Source organism: Leptinotarsa decemlineata, unplaced genomic scaffold, assembly GCF_025532065.1.
Source record: "Leptinotarsa decemlineata unplaced genomic scaffold, Ldec_3_MD MMD2_tig00000035_RagTag_RagTag, whole genome shotgun sequence".
NCBI classification, from domain to species: Eukaryota; Metazoa; Arthropoda; class Insecta; order Coleoptera; family Chrysomelidae; genus Leptinotarsa; species Leptinotarsa decemlineata.
In genome coordinates, this window is record NW_027412540.1 from 13,128,821 (window position 1) to 13,142,805 (window position 13,985).

At 33.9% G+C, this 13,985-nt stretch overlaps 1 protein-coding gene across 1 annotated transcript in view; it reads right to left on the reverse strand.

The window, feature by feature from the left end:
• The window catches only part of LOC111510657 (probable ATP-dependent RNA helicase DHX35), a 65,084-nt gene that overhangs the window by 30,070 nt on the left and 21,029 nt on the right, over positions 1–13,985 (reverse strand). The gene's annotated exons all lie outside the window — the stretch shown is intronic.

Consider the following 13,985-nt stretch of genomic DNA (forward strand, 5'->3'; position numbering starts at 1 on the left):
AAAGTGCTCCATTATTTAACAGATATCAGTAACACGTGTTTGACTTGAAGCATAGGTTTCACGGGCTGTTGAATTATTTTCAGATAGTACCCTAGATTTACATTCCTTTCTTATGTAATATTTACACTATGATTAAAGAAACACTATATATGATTTAGAAAACAATCTAGCTGATGGTTAATCTGTCGAGGTTAATCAAATTTATTCAGATAACAATTTTCACTGATCAGTAATGTTAAATTTTCAAATTCCAAACCTTGGTATTGGTATAGGAATATTGGTGACCGTAGCGATAAATGGAGGAATGAGCTTTTCTATACATTTACTATACAAACATTAATTGAGTTCATTAGGAGTTTCACAATAAATGTGAAATATCAAAGATGATTTCTCAACAACTTTTCTTTGGTATAGGTATTTATGGTGTACTATTCATCTCAGTAGAATTTTTGATACAGATGGTGCATTTCAGTAGCTTTGATAAATTTTTCTGGCAATGGCCAAAGCCATTGATTTTCACCAACAAGAATGGGGAATGTTACTACTGACGAAAATCAAGTAGTTTTCATAAAAGAGCTCTTAAACAACGCATTTTAAACTAATCATTTCAACCTTTTTCTTAAAAAAATTATTCAAATACTAAAAAAAGAGGAATGAAATAATGCATTCAACATTTAAAGGGATTCGTTTCTATTTCACCATTTGGCAACATCGGTTATAGCTAATAAAGGACAATGCATCTGTTACCTGTATGAGACAAACAAAGATGACATATTTCAGAGGCGTGCTATTCTGTTTACTTATGTTCCGAGTTCCGAGACATTCTATGGCATATGACATGTTGTGCACCTAACCTATCTTCCTCTATATAAATAAATAACAAAACAACTGTTGTTTATGTGGCTTGTGGAGGTGGTATTGAACTATAATTTATATTTTGCCGTAATTGTTGATTTATAAAGGTAATTTTCCTTTTTTAAAGTAGAATATCTAGGTACGTATAAATTATTTCAACTTGATATATGCGCTGTTGCCAATATGTGAATTAGAAACAAATCCCTTTAAACATTAAAACACAACATTTGAAACATCAATTTGAATACTTTTCGAATAGAATTTGAAACACTCATGAATTGAACTCAACTTTATTTTGTTCAAACTTACATTTGCTGTAATAACCCAAATTGAGGAACATTCCCAATTGTTGGCTGGGTAATCTGGACATTATAAAGTTCATTAATTTTATATGTTTTTGAGTTCTCTTCAATGTTGGTAAAACTATCAAGCCACTGGCAGCAGTCACCTACTTCTTGGGCCACTTTGCTGTCTCTCATTGTTGTCGTTTCATGATGTGACTTTCTGGTCCGATATCTTGATTTGTGGTTATCAACTAATCGTAAAAGATTTGTTTTCCCTTTATGTATGCACATTCTTTGTTTCAATGTAGAGTGTATTTCAGGGCGATTCCCTCAGTCCCCTTCTTTTCTGCATCACACCATCGCCATTATCTTCAGCTCAGGAATACTCGGGGGTATAACTGTGGCACCCCCGGAACCGGAGGCATAAGATCACCCATTTGTGTGGTATGGATATATGGGGTCTTCTTTAACAAAATTGAAGACCTCGGCTCATCAAAGCAAATGGACTTCCCTTTCCTCAGGTCGAGTACGATGAAGTTGGAAACTGAGGTGTTCATCATGGCCTGCCAGGATGCTGTCTTTAACACCTTAGTCTATTTGTAGTCGTGTGATGGGTATAGAAGTTCCTGCAGCATATGTAGTCTCAGACTATATCTATCGACATAACGCGTCCCTAACGATGATTTATTACCACTTACGACACTTTTTCAGTATTTATGAGATACCGATGTTGCCCAACGCTTCGTGGGTTATAAAATCCGTTGTGTGGAATGAGAAGTGCTGAATTTATTGGAACTGCTCATTATCCACCCTCAGGGTTTTACAAGCTGATAAGCCGGATGTAGATCTCTTCGAATCCCAACCGGCTTAACTTTCGTAATAATGATGATAATAGGTACTTTCTAGAAAGGCTTGTTAAGTAACAGAATCAAATTATCTCAGAAAACCAATTGGTTCGAATTTAATTGAATACTTATTCAATTCACAACAATATAATGGTACAGATGGTGAATAAAGTAATACCACGGAAGCAGTACTGCCTGTGTGTTGATATACATACATATACCTATAAGGTAATATAACAATATAAACATTCAGAATAATATTAGAGGTCACAATTCAAAAGGAATAAAAAAACTATGCTAAATTAATTTATATGTAGAATGTATATACATGTATAAGTTGCTGGTAAAGGATGAAGAACGAATATAAAAGAATTTATGGTACCTATTACACTTGAATAAATGTGTACATGCGAGAATGATGTCAGTATGTATTGAAAATGTGAGTTTTTTATCACAGAAAATTGTGGTAAACAATTAATATAGTAATTATTTATTCCTTTCTTGGATCTGAGTCTGGAAGTCTCGTTTTTCAATTCTTCGGGAAGTATATTAAATGCCTTTGGAGCTAGAACTCTCTAACAGTTTCGGCCAATTGATTTGGGTGCGAAGGGTATTGAGAAGTTATCAGTTTTCCTCGTCGTACAAGCATGAGATGGTTTCTGGAGTTCATTTTTATTGAACAACTGTGTTGTAGTTATACTAATAAAAATAATCGTCTTAGACCAAACATATTGGGCTATTCATAAAGAGCGTCGCTTGAATACCTATTATTTCTGTTGGGAATCAGTCTCAAAAAAAGTTTTATGTTTGAAACGACTTTTAGAGACTGCTCAGATTCTATTAGACTCTATATATACAGGCTGATTCACGGTGGATGGCACATTAGACGTTTCTGGTGAACCAGACGACGGATCACTTTGAAAATTTAATGGAGGGCATATTCGGACATTCTCTAGCCAACTAAAATATTTTCGACAATGCGGTGTTGCCGCTTCTATTAGAAAGCAGTAGCACCTTTGATTTTTCAAATGGAACACTCTGTATATAATATTATTTTTGGAATCTCCAACAATTGCCCGACAACTTTTTTTGATATTTCCCTATACCTATCTGTTACCGTTTTCGAAATAAAAATTAATTTCAATTTTTTTCTTCGAAAATCATGACTTCTAAAAATGCCGATATCTTTTAGTTAAGAAGTACTATGATATCGAAATTTGGTTTGGAGTTAGGTGATACTTGGACACTTCCCACACGTCAGCCTTATCTCCGTTACTTCAATACAGGGTGGTAAAAAAATACAGTTTTTTCGTTTGCTTGAAAAAGTTGCTGAAATTTGATTATTTTAAATGGAACACCCTGTATATTATCGAAAATTCGGAAAGCTGCTAAAATTTGCTTTCTTTCTATGTATATCATACCTATACCTAACTAGTCAAGTTTCGGACTTATGAACATTAATTTGTGAAAATGTCCCTTCAGAATGGTATTTCCATTCGGTATTTGGTAAGCAGGCCATGATTACTATTTGACAGTAGCGTTGTGACATTCTCCTAATAATATCGACATTTTCGTCACTTCAGAAGTTGCAAATACCTTCAAAACGATGGAACAAAACTATTCAAACTAAGTTCTTATGAATTTGTTTATTATTTTTGGACAGTGTGACAAAATTATCAGCAGAACATGTAGAAAGTTCAATGAAATGTATCCGAAACTACCGCCAATGAACCTCAAGAAATTTATACGAATTCAGAACAATTTCAATATGTTTGGATAAACTTTAAAAAAGCACCAAGAAACTTGAAATTGGAAATATTGATATGAATAATTATAAAAAAGTAAAACAATCATGTGGAATATTTCAAAATATGTTCGAATCGCTGGCCGTTCACTTTCAAGCACTTTAAAATGCGGGTGTTGACTGCTTTCGTGGTGGCAGATCTGATTTCATTGGGATCCAAATCTTCAAATGTTTGGGCAACCCTTTCTAACAATTCATCTCTCGAACGCACGGGTATTTTGTAAACTTTTTCTTTAAACATTCCCCACAAATAAAAATCTAATTGATTAAGATCGGGTGATCTCGCTGGCCAATTCCTTGGTCCCAAGCGCCTCATCCACCGTCATTGTACCTGTATTGTCATTGACAATACAGGTACAATAACAGAGACAGGAAAGGCAGCTCAGGTAATAAGACCAAAACAGGTAGTCGAGCAAACACAGGTAGTGGCAGCAACGCAAGGAAACATCCATCCCTATAAATTGAGACACAGAGTTCGAATTAATCAGTTTAGTTGAAAAAACCAGACATCACCAGAAGATGGCAAATGAGACTTTGCCGAAACGTTGTGAAAATAATCCTTATGGGGAGAAAATACACAGAACACGGAGCGAAACCAGAGAAAACAGCTCATCATGTATGTATATATATATATATATATATATATATATATATATATATATATATATACTGAAAGTATATGCATATACAAAATGCATCGGAGTTTTTTCACTAGTTATTCTGAGTGTGAGTTCCATTTTACATGTCTATCAATTATAATTCCAAGGTATTTGATTTTATCTGCTGAGAGTATGATGAAGTTATCATCCATTGCACTGTTGTCGTTAATAAAATTATAACAAAATTACTCACCAAAAATGTATTTTTTCATGGTAAAACTATTACTAAAATTGAAAACCATTAGACGTATTAGTTACACATAAAAAATATAAAACACTGTAGTAAGCAAAATATTTGAGATCAACACAATGATATGAAACAAACAAATTAAGTCTTAATATTTTCTCGGGAGCACTTCTTCTTTTAAACATTGGTTGAAAAACCTAATGTTTTGATTTAAAATGGAACACTTTAGAAGTAACTTAAAATACCACAAGGCCAAAAAGCCGATACGGGCTTTCTTCAATAATTGAATAGAACTGGCCGATACTTGATATCAAAGAAGTTATACAGTCAAGCTCTGAAAGAAGTTTACCCAATTCGAAGAGAAAAGGATAAAAGTTATAGAACCTCAACCTACTTAGGCCAACCCACTACAAATATTTCAGATTTTCTGCACAGCAAAGGTGTAAATACTGATTTCAAAACCAACAACAACTTGGGCATGCATATTAAAAATAACAAAGATAAAAGTTCAGTTTCAGAAAAATCAGGAGTGTATAAATTATCGTGTGGGTCATGTCCGATGTTTTATATAGGTCAAACTGGAAGAACGTTCAAAACCCGCATAAAGGAACACAAATATAGTTTTCAGGACGGAAAAATAAATTCCACATATGCCAGTCATCTAATCTCAGAGGGACATGAGTTCGACCATGAATACAAACCCCTCCATTTCCAGAAGAAAGATTTGAAACTTAACCTGTTGGAGAGTATGGAAATAAACAAATTCAAAAACTCTCACCATCTTTTATGAATGATCAAACTTAATTGAATAATTCGCCTTTATTGAATTTGTTCACAGGCAGGTAATAATAGTTAGGTATATTTACAGGTAGACTTTCGAAAAATGTATTGATACCTGACTTTTTCACGTAGATTTATTACTTAGGTAGACGAATAGGTACTAGGTTATAGTATATAAGGTTGTAATTTAGAAGTAACTCTTAGTTATGCTTCAAGAAGCTATTGTATAGCGAAACACGTGTCGCGGTTTTTGTAAAACCCTTATAGTGGAAATCATAGAATAAACTCTATTTATTAGTTTTTTTTATCATGCCATCTGTATATAGATCTTCTATTTAGTTGTGATGTGATGTCTGATAATATTTTTAGTTGAATCAAGTTTGTTAGTAAAAAGATTTTGATTAGAGTTGTCACATAAATAGAATTTGAAAACGTCAGTAAGACTTTATTTTTGTTTGAAGGTGATTGACAATGTTTCACGATGAATTTCACTAGTTCGGACTTCCTTTGTCTACTATATAAAATGATTTGAAATCCCTGAAACAACTAAAAAAGAAGAATTGAAAATGAGTAGGTGAAAATAACAATTATATTAACCAAAATAAACCTGAAATGAAATAATAGTGAAATAAACTGCAAGTAAAAATAGAACAATTGAATAAATAAAAATAAAGAAATGAAAAAAGAAAGAAAATAAAAATCAAAAAGTGGAGAGATTCCAAGTCACGTTAGTTTACGACGTTTCGATTGTTAGTATCTACAATCGTCTTCGGGTGATGACTGGACTGATTCCTCCAAGAGATGACTTTTTATAGGTCGTTCGAGTACTTTCACTTGTCGCCGCTTTCCATTTTCCGCTTCACAGGTTCCGTGGGAGGTGACCGTTTTGGCGGGAGTTGGCCATTTTTCGCTTGATGATGGGTTTCCATATGTTGCGTATTTCTACGCTGACTTGGCTGAATACGTTGTTGGACAACATGTATGCGGCTTCCTTGAATTTTCTCCTAAACCAATGTTCCTCTCTGTGCAAGATCTCAGCTTGGGACCACTCGATGTTGTGTTGATGGGTCCAAACATGGTCTGCTATTCCTGATTTGCTGGTTTCCCCTCGCTGTGTGTGTTTCTTGTGCTCGGCAATGCGAACATTCAATGGCCTCTTAGTTTCACCAATATAGGATTTTCCGCACTCACAGGGTATCTGGTAAATGCAATTCTTGAAATCGCAGTCCGCGTTTGGTGGCCTGGTTTTCGTGAGGCTGCTACGGATAGTGTTACCGTATCTGAAGCAGGTTCTGATATTGTACTTGGAACCAAATCTTCTTATCCTCTCCGATAATCTTCTGATGTAGGGAAGTGCAAGCACTGGTTGTGACGGCTTCTCTTCCTTGCAAGGCTCCTGCTGTCTTCTAGCCAAAGTCTTTTCTACCATCGCAAATTTATTCATTAACTACAAGTTTATCTCTTATCAACCATCCGATATATCAATTTACATAGTTTTCGCAATAAAAGGGGGCTTCAAAGATAAGCCGCCCGTAGCTTCGCAATGGATAAGGCCGCCACTGGCGCAGATTTTGATAATGGAACTGTTTGGCAATGCTGATTTAAGTAAAACTCTTCGAATTATTACTTTTTTATATTAAGTGTTTAGCGTTCAAAGTTGCCACCGAGCACTCATTATGGAATAGTTCAAGGACTAACCAAGGTTATCGTGAATGTGAAATAAATTAGTTTTTTGTGATTCAGTATTGATTTCATTTTAATCAGGTGAAACATAAAACGATTCTTCATCGTCAATATCGTTTCAGTTAAAAATAGAACCAAATGGTTGAATTTATTGCAAATGATTTGTTGTGTTGTTATTGTGGAGATAGTTTTTAATTTTGATTGAAATCATATGTTAATTATATTACACCTATTGGTATAACGATGAGTTATACTAATATGTGGTATCATCGATTTGTTAAATACATTGATGTTCTAAACTAATCAACAAATAATTTGAATGATAGATTGCTTTGGTAATCTCAAAGACTTTGTAACAATGAAAATAACATCTGATAACTACTGAAAAATCGGAAAAAGCATAGAATGAAACCAACAAATAGTCTTTTTATAATTGACAAAGTGTAATAAACCCTAATTATGAATTAAAACAGAATTAGGAAGTTTCTATTGTTTTGTTAACGTTTTACATGCAGAGGCGTGTTTTGGAACATCCGATAACCCATCAGCAACAATAGAAGCATAAGATAGTAAAGTACTACGAATGTAATCAATTTATCATAATAGTCTAGTCCCTGTTGGGTTGACGTGGGTGGTTTGCTTCAATCACTCATACGACCGCTGAACCGATGGTTCGAACCGCAAGGCCGGACTATCGATTTTTACTTCCTATTGTCCAACACTATGTACGACATTCCATGTAGAAGCTTGAGGAATGAACGAAATCTAGACTTTTAAAAACGACAAAAACCAGGATAAATATATCTCAGTTCCCATACCACCAATACACGAAGAACTATGGAAAGATTTTCAAGGAACTAGGTATGAAGGTGGTTTTTAAAACAAGTCATAGGTACACTACAGAGCCTTTTAGGAAGTCCAAAAGACAAAGTCGAGAATTCGTAAAAGTCTGGAATTTTCGAAATTAAATGTAAGGACTGCGATGCAAAATATTATGGACAGACAAAAAGTTCTATTGAAACAAAATATAAGGAACACTTAGCACACTTAAAATATGGAAGACCTGAAAAATCAGCAGTCGCCCATCATATATTGCAACAAAACCATTCTATAGACTTCAGTTCATTAAGATTAGTCAGACAAGTTAACAACAAAAGGCATCTAGATACTCATGAGAGTGTAGAAATAAGTATAAAGGAAAACGCTGAGGTAAATTCGAAGATTAAGTTTGAAATTTTGAATACAGTGATCCGTTACTCGGTGAAAATCAATGTATATTATTCGTGATACTAATTACATTTTTTCACAATATAGACTTCATTTCCAATACGCGTTTCACTACATAATATCATCCTCAGTTGCACCGGGTATCCCTTAAACATAGTTCGACTGACGATGGAAATAAAGCCTATATTGTGAAAATTTATAGTTTAGATCGAATTTGAATAGTAGGGAAAAGTCTCGGTTTCGTAAACATGAATATTTTTTTTGAAAACCGTGAAAAGGAATGATCCCTGTTTTCTGAGATATTTTTACAAGTGCATTTTTTCCCTACTTTTTTAATTACTCGCTGTGCAAGTGCGCAGCCTCGTATTTAAATCTGGTCGACTATCTGTCCTTTGTCAAAGGATGGTAGTAATCTTTGTTTTTTTGAATTCTATATTGATAATGTTTTGTTTTCTAAAGTGAATTACCTGTGTTTTTCAACGGAATTTTGGTGAATCAAGAAAAACGATAAAATCATTGCCAATAATGGTCGATAGTCTGAGATAGCTTTGTACATAGAGATAAAGTTCGGTGGATGTAAATATAATAATTTGTGATTATCTCAATATGGACACCATCTACGAATTGAAGATAATTCTAAATGATTCAAAAAATTCTCACACTCAGAGATTTGTTTTCTTTTTTTGGTCCAAAACTCTACAATATGTTCCCTATATTCCTCTATATAAATAAATAACAAAACAACTGCTGTTTATGTGGCTTGTGGAAGTGGTATTGAACTATAATTAATATTTTGCTTTAATTGTTGATTTATAAAGATAATTTTCCTTTTTTAAAGTAGAATATCTAGGTACGTATAAATTATTTCAATTTGATATAGGCGCTGTTGCCAATATGTGAATTAGAAACAAATCCCTTTAAAAATTAAAACCCAATATTTGAAACATCAATTTGAATACTTTTCGAATAGAATTTGAAAAACTCATGAATTAAACTCAACTTTATTTTGTTCAAACTTGCATTTGCTGTAATAACCCAAATTGAGGAACATTCCCCATTGTGGAAACTGTACATACTACTCAAAAAAAATATATACCAGGCATTTTCAGCCGAAAGAGATCTTGCCGGAATATAGACCAGGCATTGAAGTTTAGGAAAATAGTTCAGTAGAGTCCTTTTTAGACAATGTGAAGGACATCAAACTAGCGAATGCTCAGAAGGTGACTTTCTCCGAAGAAGATAGAGTGGAAGAAAAACTTGATAGACCCCAAAAAACTGTATCTAGGCTGAACCAATCATCCCTAATAAAATACAATGTGTACATACAATGTTTTATGTAGATTAGGATCTACAAATGAGGAACACTAAAAATGTAGGGGAAGAGAATGAAATTTTGAGATCATTGTTATACAGTATCCTTTGGGTTAGTTGCCTGATCAGGCATATTACACAATTATTTTAGGTCGGTTTCAATAAACTTGATGTTAGAAATGGCTACAGGATAAACAAGACCAACAATTGAGTATTGTTTTACAACATGCCTTCTCTGCAACTAGTTGAAATTTTGACGTCTTTTTTGAACAGAAAGCCATCTAGATCTCCAAAAATTCTGTGAAAATTACAACGGCGATTCCTAGACAGACGATTTGAAGGCTTGAGTTGAGATAACCTGAGTGGAAACTGAAAACCATCGATACAAAAAAAATGGAAAGACACTGGGATATTCAAACATTTTACATCATAGATAAAGGTGATGAAATTCCTAGAAATTTATCGTGACATGTTTGCCATTCATCTACAATGGAAAAACAGATTTGGTACATCGAATAACTCGAAAGCCCGAACTATTAATATTGAAAGATGTTAACGAGTGTATTTCGACTGACTCAAAAATAGGAGAAATCGCGGACATGTCCAACAAAAAAAGGCGGACACGTATTTTTGTCTACTGCCTCATCAGCGCGGTGCTGCCAACTGTATAGATGGGCAACACTTGCTTGCCAGAAACTACCCGTACGGAGTCACCAACAGGGGCCAAACACACATTTGTGATTTCAGTTTAAAAAATGTTTTTCCGTTAACCAGCTATCGCACCCCTACGAACGACAACCCTCAGAAGTCAAAACTTGTGCGAGCTAAGGATTAACGAGTTCTTAACTTTCAATGTGTGATTCCTAACACGGGTTGGACGATGGCAAGTGAAAATCGAGCGTTCAGCCTGCATCGACTCACACATCGACCGATTGACTGAGTGAACAAAGCACCCATGTCGAACCGGCTGGCTATACCGACCGACCAAAGGCCTGTCATTCATATGAGACAATTGATATTAAATAAGTTTAGTCTGGCTAATTGGTATTAATCCAAGCCAAGTTTTCGCCTCACAACCACCACTAAACTTAATTTAGAACAAAAGTTTTCAATTCTTCAATGGGTAATTTCATATCATTACACTCTCTCACAATATACGGGTAACAAATCAAATGTTTTGGTACTAGGTAAATTATATGTAGATCTGAAGCGAAAGAAAGCAAAATGGAAATTAGTTCTCTGTATGGTATGAAGATAGAGAAGCATAAAGCCAAAAAACTCTCTTTCCAAAAAAACCTGTCCTGAAAATTTCAACTTATACTATTAAAATCTATTTTGGTGTTGTATTTATATTTGTATTTGAAAACATACAGGAAAATTTCGAAAATGAAGAGTCCCGGGAGAATATGAGTTAGGTTTCTCTGCAATATGGCCAAGAAACCATTTTTCATCAATGAAGATATCTGAGGACAATTTCCCCAGAAGCAAATGCCAAATCACAGCAATGATTTCAGTTTCGTATAATATAACATTATTTATATGAAATATATTTTTTTTAAAGCTACCGCTACCATGATATACAAAACTGAATTGCATATGTGATTTAGTTATAACATTTTGAAAAATCTGAATCAAGAAATTAAAAGTTTTCAATCACTTAAATGAAATGAATAAAAACACTGGTAGATTTTATTTATACGACCCGGTTTCGGGTCAAACCCGAGTCATCAATCACACATATGTTTATCAGAATCATATTTTGATAAACATATAATGACGATCAGATGAATCTGATAGTCATTATTGCTACAGTAAATTACTTATAATCTTATCAATATTGTCGCCCTTCATTATCAATAAGATGTTCTGCCAGTGGCGGATTAGTTATCTATCATTATTATCAGAATTAATTGAAAATGCCTTTAAAAGTAAACCATAAATGTTGCAATCAGGGCCACTTGATGGTTACATGTAGTGTCTAAAAGGATAGATACAAGCGCTCTTGTATCAATATCACTATGAACGAGGTAAGAAACTTGAGTAACAACAAATGTTATGATTGGAGAATTTTATTAGTAAGGAATCCCGTTGTCTAATATGATTCTACTGATTCGAAAACTATGAAAGAACAAATAAAATTAGAACGAATAGCTAAAATGTATTAAACAATAAAACGTGAAATTAAAATACCATGAAACGAATTAAATAATCAAGAACTGAAAAATCAAAAAGAATTAAAATTTAAATAGACAAAAAAATTAAAAAAGATTTCAAACCAAGTTACTTCACGACGTTACGATTGTGGATACAATAATCGAAACGTCGCGAAATAACTTGGTTTGGAATATTTTTCAATTTTTTGATTATTCTAACATTTATTCTTTTTATTTTTCAGTTCTTCTTTACTCTGTGAATCATTTTCATTGTTTCTTGATTGTTTTTTTCGTTTCATTGTATTTTCATTTCACTTTTTATTTCGGTCATCACCCGAAGACGATTGTGGATACTAACAATCAAAACGTTCGGAAGTTAATTGGTTTGGAATCTTTTTTGATTAATTTTTTCAATTTTTTCTTATTTTTATTCTTTTTATTCAATTCTTTTTTACTCTGTGATCATTTTCATTTTGTATCTTGATTATTTCATTCGTTTCATTCGACAAAATATCTGAAAGACAAAAACATATAAGGGATATGATGATATATAATCTACAGTCTCAAAACTTGCAGCAACGTGCAGAGGCTGCTTCTCAAAAGCTTGGAACATTCTTCCGAACCAGAAAACTGTACATACCTCATCAACTTTTGATACCTTATAAAGCTCAGATGAGACCTTCTTTGGAGTATGGTTCTCATGTATGGAGCTCTGCCCCTAAGCATACACAGAAGTTGCTGGATTCCATCCAGAAAAGAGCCATCCGCCTGATTGGTGACGCGAACACCACTTGCATTAATAGTCTGGAACATCGAAGAACGGTTGGAAATTTGTCTCTCTTCTGTAGATACTTTCACAAGAAGAGTTCAAATGACTTGGCACATTTGATTTCACCTCGTCGTTTTGAGATTCAACTCAGTACACCTCGAACTTCACTGTTCAAAAACTCTTCCATTTGGAGAACTGCGCTCGAGTGGAATAAACTTCCTGAGAACGATTTTCCAAATGGATTTAATTTCCAGCGATTCAAATCCATTGTGAATCGCTACTTTCGCACAGGCACCGCTTTTAGAGCGCCTTAAGGAGTTTCCTGTGTTGATTATGTTTTGTCCTTAAAAAAAGCTGAACAGGACAAATAATAAAATTGTCGAAAGTGAGGACATAGTTTGAAAAATCTTGAAAAATTCCAATCGAATAAGATCAAATTCAACTTTCAAAAACATCAACTTCTCATCTTAATGCACTAAACAAAAAATTGATAATTACAAAAATGTTAAGCAGGAATTATTGGATACAATTATCGCTGGATAAACCAACTGAAACGGGAGTGATTGAGAGCAGGGCCGTAGCGAAAAGAAATACCAGGGGGGGTAGGGAATCCAAATGTTCCCAACCCCACCAGCAAAATTTCCCAACATTTGAAAAAATGAAAGCCGAGGGATTAGTTACTATTATAATATAAAAATTGTCTTACTTAGCTATCCAAAGATTGGCTGAATGCCTATGCCCTTTAGGGTATGCTCAAACAAAAATAAATCTTGGTAATTATAAAAATAATAATGGAAATTATTCTACTTTGGACCAAGGTCATTGGTCTTCCACCATATAGGAATATTCAATACAAATGAAAGGAAACAACACTTAAATAATATTATGCTTATTGTTCTCTACTATTATTTTTTTCTCTATTTTCACGGCCCGAAATTTCCCAACTTTTCCAAGTCGAAAAAACAGCGAAAAGTTGGGAATTTTGTAAAATTGTCACTTCAAAATTTGTGGACAGTTCAGAACTGTTCTCTTACTTGTGAGAAATTGAAATTTTTTGAAGTTTTCAAACAACTCAGAATTTCAAAGTATGGGATCTCCAAGTTATGCATGTTCGGAAATCCCAACCTTCTCCCGGTTCTTTCCCTTTTCTTGTTACCTCTCCCTTTCTCTCATTTTTATTTTTTAAATTTTTATTCATTTTTTTACTATTATTTTTTTCTGTCTTCACGGCCCAAACTTTTTCCCAAGTCGAAAAAGCGGGGGGGGGAGGTTCCCCCCCACCCCCCCTATGACGACGGCCCTGATTGAGAGAATAATAATAGTAACAATAGTATAGTAATAATAATGTTTATTTGTTTTAATATACAATTTAGAATGACAACATCAGTTTAAAACAATACAAAAAAACACAGATGTACTCACTAAAAA